This window comes from Bubalus kerabau, chromosome 14 (assembly GCF_029407905.1).
Source record: "Bubalus kerabau isolate K-KA32 ecotype Philippines breed swamp buffalo chromosome 14, PCC_UOA_SB_1v2, whole genome shotgun sequence".
Taxonomy (NCBI): domain Eukaryota; kingdom Metazoa; phylum Chordata; class Mammalia; order Artiodactyla; family Bovidae; genus Bubalus; species Bubalus kerabau.
The window spans coordinates 31,654,881-31,672,255 of NC_073637.1; positions in this window are offsets into that span (position 1 = coordinate 31,654,881).

Genomic DNA, 17,375 nt, shown 5'->3' on the forward strand with positions numbered 1-17,375 from the left:
CAGAAGAGGTAATTGGGTAGAAAAGATAACTTTGGATGTTGGAAACTCATGGAACCACCTATTGATGAGGTGTAAGTGTATAATATACTTTGAGTTTCATATCTGGGAGCCAAACCAGTCATGATTACTATTATTGAGACACAAGACCAGGAACAGACAGGCTGTGATGGTGATGAGATGCAGAATCACCAAATATTGGCCAGATTTCCCTAATTTTCTCCTGCCTTTGGTTGAGATGATGGTGCCAGATGAGACTGACATAGCATGAATCTAACAAAACAATATCAAATGGCCCCAGTGAGGAATGAAGTGGATGAGAGATTCAAGGAGTTAAAACCTGACAGGAAAACATCATTATTGCCAAATAAAAGAAAAAATTTAGTAGAAAACTGTTCAGTGAGCACTGGTAACTCTCAGTTTAAGACCCTGCTGGATATTGATACAGAGGGACTCAACCTCTGCACCTCAAACTTTCGACTTATCCTTGGAATGATCAGTTTATTTGGAAACATTGATTGTTGTTGCTAAACATTTACCAAAATGTTTAGCTTAACCTAAAATATGTTAATATAGTTCTCTTACAGAATAAGATAACTACCTAATTTTGTAGAAAAATTACCAGCATTTCTTTTTTTTTTTTTTTTTTTTTGATGATTTAAACTCAGCAGGCATCTCACCTCAGAAATAGCAAGGCATTATTTAATTCCAGAAGTTCTTTAGTGTGACATTTTAGGCATTTTGAAAAGTGCATAAAAGATAAGGTTACCTGACAGTAGGGCTTTTCACAGCATCATTGCACTGATAACAACCAGAGTCATTTCATTCGCATGAAACCATTTGATTATGGCATTAGGAATCAAATGATATTGTATTTGGAGCCATTTGTGTATCCTATTTATTTCAGCACAATACATATTCATTGGTGTTTTATTCACAATGTAAGTCACATGTTAATAATAGTTTAAGAGACTTTAGAGTGTTACCTTTTCAACAAGTTCATGAGTAATTTCACAAGGTACACATATTCATGAAGAACTCCTAATCACACATAAAAAGCAGCATTTCTTCCACCACTGAACGAATACTTGTATGATATAATCCCCTTTCTAGGGTTGCCAGGTTTAGCAAATTAAAATATAGGATACTAAGTTAAATTTGAATTTCAGATGGACAATGAATAAATTTTTATTATAAGCAGGTCTCGTGCAATATTGGGGACACACTTATACTAACAGTTATTTATCGTTTTTCTAAATTTTAAGTTTAACCTGGCATTCTGTATTTTATCTGAGAATCCTGCCCCTTTGTGAAAGATGGACTTGTTAATTACTTTTTAAAATATTCAACCACTGATATTTCAAGCTAGTACAGGCCATAAAGAAATTTCACTTCAGTAATGAGACGTTTGGTTTAGTCGCTCAGTCATATCCCACTCTTGCACCCCATGGACTGTAGCCTGCCAGGCTTCTCAGTCCATAGAATTCTCCAGGCAAGATTACTGGAGTGGGTTGTCATTTCCTCCTTCAGGGGATTTTCCTGACCCAGGGATCAAACCTGGGTCTCCTTCATTGCAGGCAGATTCTTTACCAATGGATCCATGAGGAAAGCTCTTTAGAGATGGCTTAAGCTATTAACTCTCCATTCCCAACAAAGCCCCTGCCCTCTGGGTCTTGGAAGTTGCCAAAGAAAGCTGGGTGACAGCCCTTTCCTATAAATTAGATCTAGTGAATTACATTGTGTGGAGGAAACTATGGGTGTAAAAAAATTTTTTTAGATCTTGATTTAGAACTACATTAGCCCTCTGGGAAGTTTAATTATTTAAAAAAATGATTGGCTGGTGTCGCCCAGCCCATGAGATTGGGTTGTAGAAAACCACAACTGAGCCCCTGATAGGAAACCCACCATCAACACTGATGGAAGCTGGCCTTAAGTTTTAACTCCCCTGACAGAGCCAAGGTACAAAAGGGGGTTGGATGCAGGTTCTGGTTTGTCTTGACACAACCTCCCCTGGACTGTGTGCATTCTCGGGATCTTCACTAATAAGAGCAAGGGATGAATTGAGAATAACTCCCTACTAAGGCTTCATCTTGGTGCCCAGCAACACAGGCAGGCTGCCACTAACAGCCAACGGATGGTGAATGGCAGTTCAAGACCTGAAGGCTGAACCGATGGGAGGCTGGTCTAGAATTCTTGCCCTTTCTTCCCATGCCTAACTTTGTCCCCAGGGCTCATCCCCACTTCATATTTCCACTGAGAGGGTTTGGCTAGGAGTTACAGGTGAGGAGACACAGACCACATCTGCATCATGTCGGCTTCGTGTGGCTAAACCAGAGATGCCAGAGGCTGATGCTGACTCAGAGCTACTGCCAGTGAGTGAACTGCCCTCTGTGTCCAGGAGCTGTCAACGCCATCTACCTCTGTGTGTGCTTTGTTCATGATTTGTGTGCCTCTTGCCAACGGAGTTCATAAACTAAAGATTAATGAGAGGAAGAGGCAACCCACTGGGGACAAAACATTAGTAAAAGCAGGAAGGTCTTTTGCTTTTTTGGAGCTGGAATAACCAGGAGGATTCATCATTGTTGCAGCCGACTTTGGGGTCCAGCCAAGCCAGAGGCACTGGCTACAAGCACGTTTGGCTCCATCTCCCCCTCTGCCAACCCCAGTGTCCCAGAAATCCTACTGCCACTGCACAAGTCATTGCCAGACAGAAAGACAATAGTAGTTCTCCTTTTTCCTCCCTCTTTGCTATTTTTAGAGAAATCTGAATAACAACCTCTTCCCCTCATTTATTATTCTTGATGAATAGTAAATTATTCTAATAGCATTGACTGTTCTATTCATTTATTATTTGAGGATGATTAGAAGTGAATAGCTATTATAAAGCCTCACCAGTTCCAAAAATTAGGCTGTAGAATTTTGTGTTTCCTTTTGGCTCTGAGTAATTATCTCTTATTGCTTCCCTAATTCTGTCTCTCACACACACACCTCTTCTTTCCCAGTCATGGTCTGTTTAGACTCCGGAATCAGGATGCCCAGTACTTAAAAGTTTATCCAGAGAGGTGATGAATGAGCCTCTGAAATGTGATCTCATACTGTGATCTCATGTATCCCAGACATTCATGGTGCAGGGGTAAAGAATCTGCCTGCCCATGCAGGAGACACAAGAGAATTGGGTTTGATTCCTGGAGGAGGAAATGGCAACCCACTCCAGTATTCTTGCCTGGGAAATTCCCAACTTCTATATAACCTGGCTCGTCCCCTCATCTCTTCAGAGCAGTTCTCTCAGGGTTACTTGAGATGCTGCCTTCTGGGATTAGCTTCTAAAAATTTCCACCAAATAATCATAACTCTCAACTTTTAGGTTGTGGGTATTTTTTAAGTTGACAGCTCCATTCACAATCAGTCACTGTCATGAATAAGAATAGATTCAGGTTTTTATAGGGCTTCATGCTTACATAATTTGGGGGATCTCCATAAAAAAAAAATAAAAATTACAAATACTAATATACTTACAAAAGAGAATGTTTTGGGGGTGATAGTGTAAATGGCGAAATAAGGAACTCTCAAAGTCCACCCCTTCATAAGAGCAACAACAATGACAAAACTGAAAAATTGGCAGAAACAAAATCTTTGAACCTCAGAAACTAACTGAAAGCTTGAAGCAATGTGAGGACTGCCTATTCAAGCAAATGGATGATTTTTGGAAAGGACAATGAGCTTTGTGGCATTTTAATTTACTCTAGTCTCACCACAGGTCCCTTTGTAGTAGACTTGAAAATAATAGCCCACATGTGCTGGAGGGAGAAGAATGGACCTTATTTGCAAAGAATTGTTATTTTTCGTTTTGAATAGTCTTGCTTAAAAGATTTGTCTTTATCCCCAGGAGCTCAGATGGCAAAGAATCTGCCTGCAATACAGGAAACCCAGGTTCAATCCCTGGGTCAGGAAGATCCCCTGGAGAAGGGAATGGCAACCTGCTCCAGTATTCTTGCCTGGAAAATCCTGTGGACAGAGGAGCCTAGAGGGCTATAGTCCATGGGGTCACAAAGAGTCAACTTAGCAACTAACACACACATATCTAAGAACATGTCCAGTGCTAAAGCTGCAGATAGTGGGTAGGAATAGGAGGCTGAGGTTGGTACATTAGTTAAAACATTTACAGGGAAATCTTTTAGTTGTTATTGTGAGAAGCAATGCATAACTGTTGGAGAAAACAACAGACTAATCAAAAAGCTTGGAACGAAAGGCTAAAGAATAAGATGCTTTCCGAAGTGACAACTTTGAAAGGCTTTGATATTTGAAAATATCTGAAATCTTTCAGGTATTTCTGAGAATTGAGAAGACCACACCCATGCCCAGGGTTGTGTGCACGCTCAAGGAAGGCTCAAAAGGATCCTAAGCTCTCACCTCTGGCTGACTTTGAAGCTATGTGCAAGGAAAAGAATGAAGGCTAAGTCAGTGTTGTAAACTACCTGAAGAAGTTTCAGATGTATAACCCAACACACACAGTGACCTTCTGCAAAAACTGGGACATTGTTGTTGTTGTTGTTCAAAACGTTTGAAGAAATTTTTGTCCAATCATTCAGTTCAGTTTAGTCACTCAGTCGTATCCGACTCTTTGTGACCCCATGAACTGCAGCACGCCAGGCCTCCCTGTCCATCACCAACTCCCGGAGTTCACCCACACTCATGTCCATCAAGTCAGTGATTCCATCCAGCCATCTCATCTTCGCTGAAGATGAGATCTCCTTGTAGTCCAAGGGACTCTCAAGAGTCTTCTCCAACACCACAGTTCAAAAGCATCAATTCTTCTGCACTCAGCTTTCTTCACAGTCCAACTCTCACATCCATACATGACAACTGGAAAAACCATAGCCTTGACTAAATGGACCTTTGCTGGCAATGTCTCTGCTTTTCAATGTGCTATCTAGGTTAGTCATAACTTTCGTTCCAAGGAGTAAGCGTCTTTTAATTTCATGGCTGCAATCACCATCAGCAGTGATTTTGGAGCCCCCCAAAATAAAGTCTAACACTGTTTCCACTGTTTCTGCATCTAGCTGATCACTAACTTCCCTTGTGGCTCAGCTGGTAAAGAATCCACCTGCAATGCAGGAGACCCGGGTTCAATCCCTGGGTTGGGAAGATCCCCTGGAGAAGGGAACGGCTATCCACTCCAGTATTCTGGCCTAGAGAATTCCATGAATGGTACAGTCCATGGGGTCACAAAGAGTCGGGCATGACTAAATGACTTTCACTTTCAAGCAAATAGAATAGAGATACCAGTGAATCTGCTTCTGGTATGTTTCATTCTCTATGGTAGACTGCCAGGGTATACAAGTAACAAATCTGCCATGCTCACATCATTACTTGGCTGCTATGATGTCTAAGCAGATGTCCCCTTCCTTCCAATAATGTTATGTGCTTTCTTCTGAGAGTTACCCACTCCATTCAAAGAGTACAGATTTCCAGACAAAGGATTGTTTGGTCATGGGTAAAAGGGATACTTCACTCACCTGCTACAACTGCCACACAAGCTCTTAAGATCCATTTGTAGTCTCTGTGGTGCTCAAATCCTGGTTCAGTCATTTACTACCTGAATGAGGTTAGCTATGTCCTTTTAGCCTGTGTGTGTGTGTGCTGACTCACTTTAGTTGTGTCCAATTCTTTGCAACCTTATGAACTGTAGCCTGTCAGGCTCCCTTGTCCATGGGATTCTCCAGGCAAAAATCCTGGAGTGGGTTGCCATGCCTTCTTCCAGGAGATCTTCCTGACTCAGGGACTGAACCTGTGTCTCTAATATCTCCTGTATTGGCAGGTTCTTTACCATTAGCGTCACCTCAGAAGTCCTCCTTTAGCCTACCTGAGCTTATTTCCTTATCTGCAAAGTAAGCACAGTTTTATCTATGTCATAGTATTGCCATGAAGAGTACATGAAATAAGTTCTTAATATAATGCCTTTTTCAGAATGGGTGCTCAGTAAGAGGCAGTTATTGTTTTTCTTATTCTTCTGTTTATTTTTAATTTACTCTACCCTCCCAAATAATTTACTCAAAAACTAGATTGTGAGCTCTAAAAGTAGAATCCATCCAATGATTAATCCACCCATGGATTCACCCAACTCATCCAATGATTCATTCATGTCCTCTATACTTTGCACAGTAGGTGCACTTACTGTTGGTAAGTGCATAGTAAACATTATGTTATTGAATTGGTGGAATTTGGACAAAGCTCTCACATCCTCAGCCTCAGATTTCAGAAAAGAGTGTTTCTTTGCTTGTCCAGCACCAACAACTGCACAGGAAACCTTCCCTCTCAGTGGGTCACTCCATGATGAGAATTCATGTGTAGTGGATATCACCTATTATTGCTTATTAATCCCAACTCTGCCATTTATCTGTTGTGTTGCCTTGGACTAATGCCTTTGCACCCTTTGTTTCAATCTTTATATCTCTGAAGTGACAGTTGTTCAGTCGTGTCCGACTCTTTGCAAGTCCATGGACTATACAGTCCGTGGAACTTTCCAGGTCAGAATTAGAGTAGGTAGCTATCCTTCTCCAGGAGATCTTTCCAATCCAGGAATCGAACCTAGGTCTCCCACATTGGAAGTAGATTCTTTACCAGCTGAGCCACCAGGGAAGCCCCTTTATATCTGTAAAGTGGGGATAATAAAAGTTTCTACCTAATAAGACTAGTAAAGACAAAATGAGTCTGAGAACTTCCCTGGCAGTCCAGTGGTTAAGACTTCACCTTCCCAAAACACAAAGACTTCACCTTCCAGTGCACTGGGTGAGGATTTGATCCCTGGTAAGGGAGCTTAAGGAGAAGACAATGGCACCCCACTCCACTACTCTTTCCTGGAAAATCCCATGGATGGAGGAGCCTGGTGGGCTGCAGTCCATGAGGTCGCTAAGAGTTGGACATGACTGAGTGATTTCACTTTCACTTTTCACTTTCATGCATTGGAGAAGGAAATGGCAACCCACTCCAGTGTTCTTGCCTGGAGAATCCAGGGATGGGGGAGCCTGGTGGGCTGCCGTCTATGGGGTCACACAGAGTCAGACAGGACTGCAGTGACTTAGCAGCAGCAGCAGGGAAGCTAAGAGCCTACATGCCTCAGGGCCACAAAAACAAAACAAAAACGTAAGTAATATTGTAACAAATTCAATAAAGCCTTTAAAAATGGTCCATATTAAAAAAAAATCTTAAAAACAAGATAAAACAAGACAATATACACAAAGCTCTTAGAAAAGTACATAACTGAGAAAATGTTTTATAAATGTAAATGTAATTAGTACTAGTTTTTTAGATTTTTTTTTTTTTTTTTTTTTTTTTTGGTGATTTAGGTCACCAAAATAGTCCAGACTTTGCTAGAATTTGAGTGTTCAGAGCTCAGTAAAATGCTACCAAGCACCAGTGTCTGGTGGGCCTTTTTGCCATAGGCCCACCTTATTTTTTCACTTCTGTTGTTCATTTGAGGTTTCTGGCTGGTTCTTATGACAGAACCAGTAACTGCTCATGAGGCTGTTTACTTGCTTTTGAAATTTTTCACTCTCAACACCTGAGCAAACTTTAGATTTGGAATGCTGAATAGAAATCCATTCAAGGAATTTAATGAGAGTACTTAACAAAAGCTAAAAGACCACTTCAGACTAATGCTCACCATATGGAAACGTGTGTCTTTCCTCTAGTGACTGCAAACAGAAACTTGATGAAGAAAACTCGAGGCCTGGACAGAAGATGTCTGCAACGTGGGCTTGATTTAATGAGCGTTTTGACATTTCCCATTTCACTGAACTGATAGTTTTTAAAGAAAGAAGAGAGCCTCACATTAGTTAACAAAGGGAATATTTTCATATTCAACAGCACTCGGTTTGCATTTCCAAGCAGAGAAGATCATTCTTATTCCCTGGATATTTTTACCATTCACTTGAACTGGTCATTGATCTGAAGCTCATTCTATGCTCAGTCGCTTCAGTCTTTTCCTACTCTTTGCAACCCTGTGGACTGTAGCCTGCCAGGTTCCCCTGTCCATGGAATTTCCCAGGCAAGACTACTGGAGTGGGTTGCCATTTCCTCCTCCAGGGGATCTTCCAGACCCAGGGATCAAACCCGCATCTCCTGTGTCTCCTGCATTGCAGGTGGATTCTTTACCCACTGAACCACCTAGGAAGTCCAAAGCTCTACTTAATACATTTCTGATTTTAGGATCTCTATTAACTGCCAGTTCTTTTCCATCTTTGCATTTGTTTCTATTGCATTTCAGTAGAAACAGCTGAAATCAAACCTGCCCCCACCTCTCATTCTTGGAATTATTTCATTGATTCATTTTATTCATCTCTGTATATATTTATTTAAGGACTGAAATTTCACTATGGCAAAGGGTGTAGTCTCAGCCAGTGCTGTTGACACATCAGTTGGAAGGGGGGCAATCACCTGTCAGGTACAGTGATTTTGAGTTGAGTGTTTCACCTCCTGACTAGTTTGGCTTCAGTATAACCTAAGTCATGCACAGGTCTGGTGGTCCAGTATTTGTTGCTGTTCAGTCACTAAGTCGTATCTGACTCTTTGTGACCCCATGGATAGTAGCCTGCCAGGCTCCCAGGCTCCTCTATCCATGGGATTTCCCAGGTAAGAACACTGGAGTGGGTTGCCATTCTCTTCTCCAGTGGATCTTCCCAGCCCAGGGATCGAACCCATCTCCTCCATTGGTAGGTGGGTTCTTTACCACTGAGCCACCAGTGAAGCCGTGGTGTTCCAATATAGTTGTACCCCAGATTCACTTATTGACTTACCATGGGTAAATCTTTTGCATTTCTAAGCTCTGGCATCATTTATTAGGAAGATAAATGAGAGTAATTAAGCTTCAAGGCCATAAGTGTTGAAACTTTTTGGAATTAGTGAGCTATTAAAATGACAGAGTGTCTGGCTCTGCCTAGGTAAGTCATGGTCTCTAACCTCCAGCTCTGCCTCTTGGAGTGACCTCTGCTGGCTCTCCTAATAGCGCATGTCATTTCCATGCAGCCAAATAGAACCCCACAGGTGATGGAATCAATGAGCGGCCAGATTGTTTTTAAGGAACATTTTGGCTAGATTATTTAATGCTAAACTAGGCATATGATAAGCATTGTGTGTGTGTATGTGTGTGTTAGTTGCTCAGTTGTGTCACCAACCCCATGGGATTCTCCAGGCAGGAATACTGGAGTGGGTTGCCATTCCCTTCTCCAGGGGATCTTCCCGACCCAGGGATCAAACCCAGGTCTCCTGCATTGCAGGCAGATTCTTTACCATCTGAGCCTCCAGGGAAGCCCATGATAAGCATTACCTTTCAGTTAATGTTTGTTAATCTATTAAATTGAATAGCTGCTGATCAACTGTCAAAAAAAATAGCAGTTACTTCTTTCCCTGACGGTTCAGTTGTTAAAGAATCTGCTTGCAATGCAGGAATCCCTGGTTCGATTCCTGGGTGAGGAAGATCCACTGGAGAAGGGATAGGCTACCCGCTCCAGTATTCTTGGGCTTCCCTTGTGGTTCAGCTCATAAAGAATCCACCTGCAATGCAGGAGACCTGGGTTCAATCCCTGTGTTGGGAAGATCCCCCGGAGAATGGGAAAGGCTACCCACTCCAGTATTCTGGCCTGGAGAATCCCAGGGACTGTATAGTTCATGGGGTCACAAAGAGTCGGACACAACTGAGCAACTTTCACTTTCACTTTCTTTTTACAAAGTCAACTCAGATTTCTGTCTTTTTCTTAAAAATAAGCCAAGTTTAGGATTTAATCATTTTAAAATAGTTAAAACATAATGAATAAGTTTCATGCATTGCAGAAGGAAATGGCAACCCACTCCAATGTTCTTGCCTGGAGAATCCCAGGGACGGGGGAGCCTGGTGGGCTGCCGTCTATGGAGTCGCACAGAGTCAGACACGACTGAAGCGACTTAGCAGAATGAATAAGATCAGGTTGGTTTATTTTTTTTTATAAGTGATGTGAACAAAATAACCAGGCCTCTTAACTTTCTTAAGAGAGAAACGATCTTGACCAGAATCAATAAGTATAAACAGGTGTGAGAGGAATACATTTGACTTGCATTTTCCTCTCTAAATATACTCCTAAACTCCTTTGTAGTTCAGCAGATCCTGGGTGTGAAAAATACCATAGAGTTACTGTGAATTTGTGAATTATCCTCATTTGATATTTTTCATTATCTGAGCTCCCAGAATGCATCAGGGGACCTTGCAGAGCAGTGTTTTACATAATTTTCCTGGCCAGCGCTCTCACATTCTAAACTGCACGGCCATTATTTCACATTTCAAATCTTTTTCATTATTTTATTTTTTTCAAACTTTTATTTTGGTGCACATGAAACACTTTTCCTTCCAATGAAGTAACAAACAATTTTACAATGCTCCTTTTTTTCCCCCAAAACTTGGATGGTTTGAAAATATGAAGTAAATGTCATAAGACATTATAACAGCTTTTCATGGTGGATTTAAAAGATGTAGAACTTCAGCAAAGCAGAAGACCACACTAAAGAAGCATGATTTTTGCTTAAATAGGACATTCTAATTATAATGCTGGTAATTTTATTATTTTATGAGAAGGCAATTTTAATATCATCTGTGGTAAGAAATAGTCTCTTAGAATTTAACACTTCTTGGATTTAACCAAAGATCCAGCACAGAATTTAAGAACTTAAATCATAAAGAAAATGTTGGATTGATGAACTTGAAAAACTACTAAGGACAATATTCTGATAAACCGTTTCTGTGCTAGTGATTTTTCTCTCTCTCAAAGGCATGGTTTGCTTTCTCTTTCTAACTCTTCATTACTTTTCCAAATTATTTTCTTGTCAGTTCTCTTCTATCCATAGGTACACACAAGCATGTGTTTTAAAAATCTTCCCATCTGATTGATCATATATTTAAGAAAGGAAATGCATATTTTGCACTGTTTAAAATATTTAACATTTAAGCATTTTTTAAAGTATTGAAAAATAAGTTATTTCAGAAAACCAGCATATTGTATCACTAGACATAGCAAAGCAAGATGTTTGTTGGTTTGTTTTCACAAAAATAGCATTCAGGTTAGAATGCATATTTCATGAAGGCAGGAATTCTTGTCTATTCAGTTCAGTTCAGTTGCTTAGTCATGTCCAGCTCTTTGCGACCCCATGAACCACAGCATGCCAGGCCTCCCTGTCCATCACCAACTCCCGGAGTCCACCCAAACCCATGTCCATTGAGTCGGTGATGCCATCCAACCATCTCATCCTCCGTCATCTCCTTCTCCTCCTGCCCTCAATCTTTCCCAGCATCAGGGTCTTTGCAAATGAGTCAGCTCTTTGTATCAGGTGGCCAAAGTATTGGAATTTCAGCTTCAACATCAGTCCCTCCAATGAACACCCAGGACTGATCTCCTTTAGGATGGACTGGTTGGATCTTCTTGCCGTCCAAGGGACTCTCAAGAGTCTTCTCCAATACCACAGTTCAGAAGCATCAATTCTTTGGCGCTTAGCTTTCTTTATAGTCCAACTCTCACATCCATACATGACCACTGGAAAAACCATAACCTTGACTAGATGGACCTTTGTTGACAAAATAATGTCTCTGCTTTTTAATATACTGTCTAGGTTGGTCATAACTTTCCTTCCAAGCAGCAAGCATCTTTTAATTTCATGGCTGCAATCACCATCTGCAGTGATTTTGGAGCCCAGAAAAATAAAGTCAGCCACTGTTTCCACTGTTTCCCCATCTATTTGCCATGAAGTGATGGGACTGGATGCCATGATCTTAGTTTTCTAAGATCATGATTTTTAAGATTTTTAAACCAACTTTTTCACTCTCCTTTTTCACTTTCACCTGCTATAAATCCCAGGCCCAAGATAGGTCCTAGTGGATGTTCGATAAATGTTTTTGAATGAATGAAAGGATTCAGACAAAGTTGTAGTAGTCTTTTAAATTTATATTTAGATGTATATTAGATTTATATTTTTTATTTTAGATTTATATATCCAAATTGAATATGAAAAGTGGTCAACCTAATCACATTTATTTATATGAATCACATTTCATCCTATAGTTTACTTCCTTCTGTCCTACCTCTAAAATTTTATTTATTTATTTTTTTTATTTAAATTTTATTTTATTTTTAAACTTTACATAACTGTATTAGTTTTGCCAAATATAAAAATGAATCCGCCACAGGTATACATGTGTTCCCCATCCTGAACCCTCCTCCCTCTAAAATTTTAAAATCAAATTCAAGACTACCCTAAATGACCTTCAGTACTAAATTTCAGGATTTCACATTTTGTTGCTAAAGAAATTACACAGCAACCCATGACTCTTTAACACTGAAACTTCATTTCTTGGAAAGATATATTTTAGCCTCCTGTTATTCCTCTTGTCTGAATCTACTTTGTTACTTTGCTCCCACTCTACACATTGTGAAATTAGAAATTTAAATATATGGGAAAATAGACTGAAATTTAGATCACAACATTTTTACCTTTCTTAAGAAATAATTTTAATTATGTATAGAAAATAAAAAGAAGGAAGGAAGGAAAGAGAGAAGAAGAAGAAAGAAGCGAGAGAAGGAAAAAAGTCTCAAGAAAAAATTAAAATGGAGAAAAATCAATATGAAGATATATCAGTAAAAAACTAAGATGGCACAAAGTGATTTTCAAAGATAATTTTTTTATGTCATGGTTTCTTTGAATTTGGTCAGCAACAATCTATTTCCTATAACCTGAAAAACTGATAACATTAAGCTTTTGAATGTGCAGAGCTTAAAATCAGACCCTGATGAGTAGTGACTTATACCAAGTATGGCAACTTCTAGCGTGTTCATGTCTTATAACTACCTGTCTGAATATCTTGTCTGCTGGTTCTGGCCGCATTGTGACTATGGCATTAACTACATTATCTCTTTTTTAAGGGACAATGAAAGATCACCCTTTCAAAAAATATTTACTCCATTATTTTTCCCAGATCTGAAACTCATGACTATTTCATTTTGTGAAGTCAAGGTGGATCAAACTGGTAAGGTAGGTTTGCTAGCACAATTCTTAGAGTAATCTGAGAACAGACCCTGTTCTGGTCCTGGAGTTCTAAATTCAAGAATGCATTTAGCACAGCTTCTATTAAATCAAAGCCTGAGAGTGATGGATGACATGGTATTCCTTCCTCAGAGTATGTGCTAACTCTGTAATCACGTGATCTCTGATAACTGTGTACATCTGAGTTGGACAAAATGCACCAGAGACAGATATCATGGTCTCTGGCCTCCATCCAGGCTAGTCTGTGGGAAGAACTACACCAGCTTTGATTTAGAGAGAACATGTTATGCTGCCAAAAGATCTTTTGAACTTGGAGATCTTTTGAACATTCTCCCTTTCATGACTTAAGTGACTGCAGAAGCCATCTCTCTTCCTACAGATTCTATCCTTTAATTCATTAGGTCCTCCCACTTCCAGTCTAGTGTTTTACACAAACCCTTTGAAAAGAGCCAGTAACAGGAGTACATCATGAACCTTGGACTCAAAGAGAATCGGGCTCATCTAACCAGCTCCATCTCTTTACTCCCTCCGTGACTTGAGTGAAGCACATAACCTATATGAGACTCTTCATCTGCAAAGTGAGAATAATTATTTTTATTTTTGGATAAAATAGATAAAAATAAGTATCATATGTCTAGTGCTTTGATGTATTCTCATATTTAGTCTTACAACAATCCTGATTTATGTTATTTTATTAACATCATTTTATATATGTAGAAACTGTGGCACAGGTAAGTTAAGTAAACTTGCATAAAATCATCAAGCTAGTAAGGGCGGAGTCAGGATTTGAATCTAGGCAAACTGGCTCTAGAAGCATTCAGCAACCACACTCTCAACCACATGCTTCGCTGCATATGCTAAGCACATGTGGAGTTTCTGGTACACAGAAGTTTCTGGTACACATGCTAAATAAATGTCTCATTAGAACAACTGCAACAGCTTCTAATGCATTTCTTTGACTCAGATGCTGCTGCTACTGCTGCTGCTGCTAAGTCGCTTCAGTCGTGTCTGACCCTGTGTGACCCCATAGACCGCAGCCCACCAGGCTCCCCCGTCCCTGGGATTCTCCAGGCAAGAACACTGGAGTGGCTTGGCATTTCCTTCTCCACTACATGAAAGTGAAAAGTGAAACTGAACTCGCTCAGTTGTGTCCGACTCTTACTGACCCCATGGACTGCAGCCTACCAGGCTCCTCCGTCCATGGGATTTTCCAGGCAAGAGTACTGGAGTGGGGTGCCATTGCCTTCTCCGGACTCAGATGCTACTCTCTTCCAATATATCCTGCAAGTTCTTCGACAGCCAATTCTCTGAAATGCAAATCTGATTTTGTCTCCAATTAAATATAGAAAATATATTTATAATATTTTCCCATTGCCTAAAGAAAAAAAAGCCTGAACTCTTAAACATGCTATTATAAAACTCTCTACAATATCGTGCTATTTACTTTTCTAGAATTGTTTTCTGACGCTCTGCATCCATCATTCATCCTCTTACGTCCTTGCCAGAGCAGATTACTCACTAATTCTCAATTCCCTTCTACAATTTGTTACCTCTGCTGACCTTATTTACTTCTCCTGCTGCTTGCAGCCATTTCCTATTCATCCTGCAAGGTCCATCTCAAATCCTATTGCTTTGTGGAGCTTCTCTGATGGTCCAGTGCCTAACAGTCTGTGCTCCCGATGCAGCGGGCTTAGGTTCCATCCCTGGTCAGGGAACTAGATCCAACATGCTGCCAATAAGGGTTTGCATGCCATAACTAAAGATCTTGCATGCCGCAACTAAGACCTGGTGTAGCCAAATAAATAACTTAAAAAAAAATTGTATTCCTTTGCAAGGTACTCTTAGTCCCTTGACCCCTCCCCCATCCACCTCAAGAGCAATCCATTGCACCTTCCTCTGAATGCCATAGCAATTTATTTGTACATATTAACTCGTCAACCACAAGCACATGAAATCTCAATTCAAGCATGATCCACTGTGTTCTCAGTGGCCTGAAAATTAAATTTTGATCTGTTTTGCATTACTTTTGTGGGAGAGGACAAGGAAATCCAGTTTTTGACTTTGGGAGAAGTAGCAGTAGAAACGTGGGAGTTCAGGAAGAAATAAGAGTCCTCCTCCATCCTTCCCACCTCAAGGAGAGTAAACAGCCTTTTTATGTTTTCATATATTTTTAATGACTGGAGGCTTCCTGAAAGGAAACCAAGTTCATTGTAGAAGGAAGCTGCTGAACAAGCCCTTTGTGGTTTGTGGATGGGCAGCCAACTCCCCAAGTTGGCTTCCTGGGATTAGCAAAAGGGTGATATTTTGCAAGCTGCTCAAAGGACAGAGGCCTCAAATCACTCAGGCCACACACATTTTAATTGGCAGGACTTTAGAAAGGGCTCAGACGGTTAAAAAAAAAAAAAAAAAATCTGCCTGCATTGCAGGAGATCTGTGTTTGACTCCTGGGTCTGGAAGATCCCCTGGAGAAGGGAATGGGTACCCACTCCAGTGTTCTTGCCTGGAGAATCCCATGGACAGGAGCCTGACGGGCTACAGTCCACGGGGTTTTAAAGTGTCAAACACAGCTGAGCAACACCTTCTTTTAGAAAGGAACAGTACATCTATCTGAAACTTCCATGCCCTAGAAGTGCCGGGGGCTAAGCGACTGAGTAGACAGCATGCGTCCACACGGCTTCATACCAGGCAACACCTTGTGGAGCAGTTTGGAACTCAGGTAGCCATGGCGATGTCAAACTCCCCACCAGCGTGGCTGACCAGTCAGTGTGCCTCATTTATGGCCCGTGTAAGGCCAAGGCTGGGGTCCTTCAGTGAACCAGGTAAACCCAAGACTGTGATAATAAACTTCTTGCCGACAAGGCATGCAGGGTTTTCACTTGGTTTTTATTTAATTTGAATATTTTTGAAAAAATGTAACATAGTTTACATCATAAAGTATGAAACAGATCGAACTCATTCTGTACAGGCACACCTCGGAGATATTATGGGCTGGGTTCCAGACCATGTATGGCAATAAAGTGAGTCACGCCAATTTGTTGGAGTCTCAGTGCATATAAAAGTTATGGTTTACACTACACTGTAGTCTAAAAAAGACAATATATGTTCCTTGATTAAAAAATACTCTGGGACTTCCCTTGTGGTCTAGTGGACAAGCATCCACCTGCCAGTGTAGGGGACATGGGTTTGAGTCCTGGTCTGGGAAGGTTCCACATGTCATGGGGCAACTAAGCCTGTGTGCCACAACTGCTGAAGCCATACACCCTAGAGCCCGTGCTCCGCAACGAGAAAAGCCGTCACAAAGAGAAGCCCATGTGCCGCAGCTACAGACTAGCCCCCACTCACCACAGCTAGAGAAAGCCCTCACACAGCAACGGAGACCCAGAGCTGCCCAAAGTTAATTAATTAATTAAAATACTCTATTGCTAAAAAGTACTGTCCATCATCTGACAATGCAGAGTTGCCACCAATGTTCAATAAAGCAAATTAAAAAAACACAATAAAGGAAAGCACAATAAAGCAGGGTACATCTGTGTGCATTTTGTTATTTAGGATGTCTTCATTTGTGTGGGCTTAATCTCCTAAAGGCAGAGAAATCAAAGATCAAATAGCCAACAACTGTTGGATCATCGAAAAAACAAAAGAGTTCCAGAAAAACATCTACTTCTGCTTTATTGATTATGCCAAAACCTTTGACTGTGTAGATCACAATAAACTGTGGAAAATTCTTCAAGAGATGGGAATACCAGACCACCCGACCTGCCTCCTGAGAAATCTGTATGCAGGTCAAGAAGCAACAGTTAGAATTAGACATGGAACAACAGACTGTTTCCAAATAGGGAAAGGAGTACATCAAGGCTGTATATTGTCACCCTGTTTATTTAACTTATCTGCAGAGTACATCATGAGAAATGCTGGACTGGATGAAGCACAAGCTGGAATCAAGATTGCCGAGAGAAATATCAATAACCTCAGATATGCAGATGACACCACCCTTATGGTAGAAAGTGAAGAAAAACTAAAGAACTCTTGATGAATGTGAAAGAGGAGAGTGAAAAAGTTGGCTTAAAACTCAACATTCAGAAAACTCAGATCATGGCATCTGGTCCCATCACTTCATGGCAAATAGATAGGGAAACAATGGAAACAGTAACAGACTTTATTTTTCTGGGCTCCAAAATTTTTGCAGATGGTGACTGCAGCCATGAAATTAAAAGACAATTGCTCCTTGGAAGAAAAGTTATGACCAACCTAGATGGCATATTAAAAAGCAGAGACATTGCTTTGCCAACAAAGGTCAGTCTAGTCAAAGCTATGGTTTC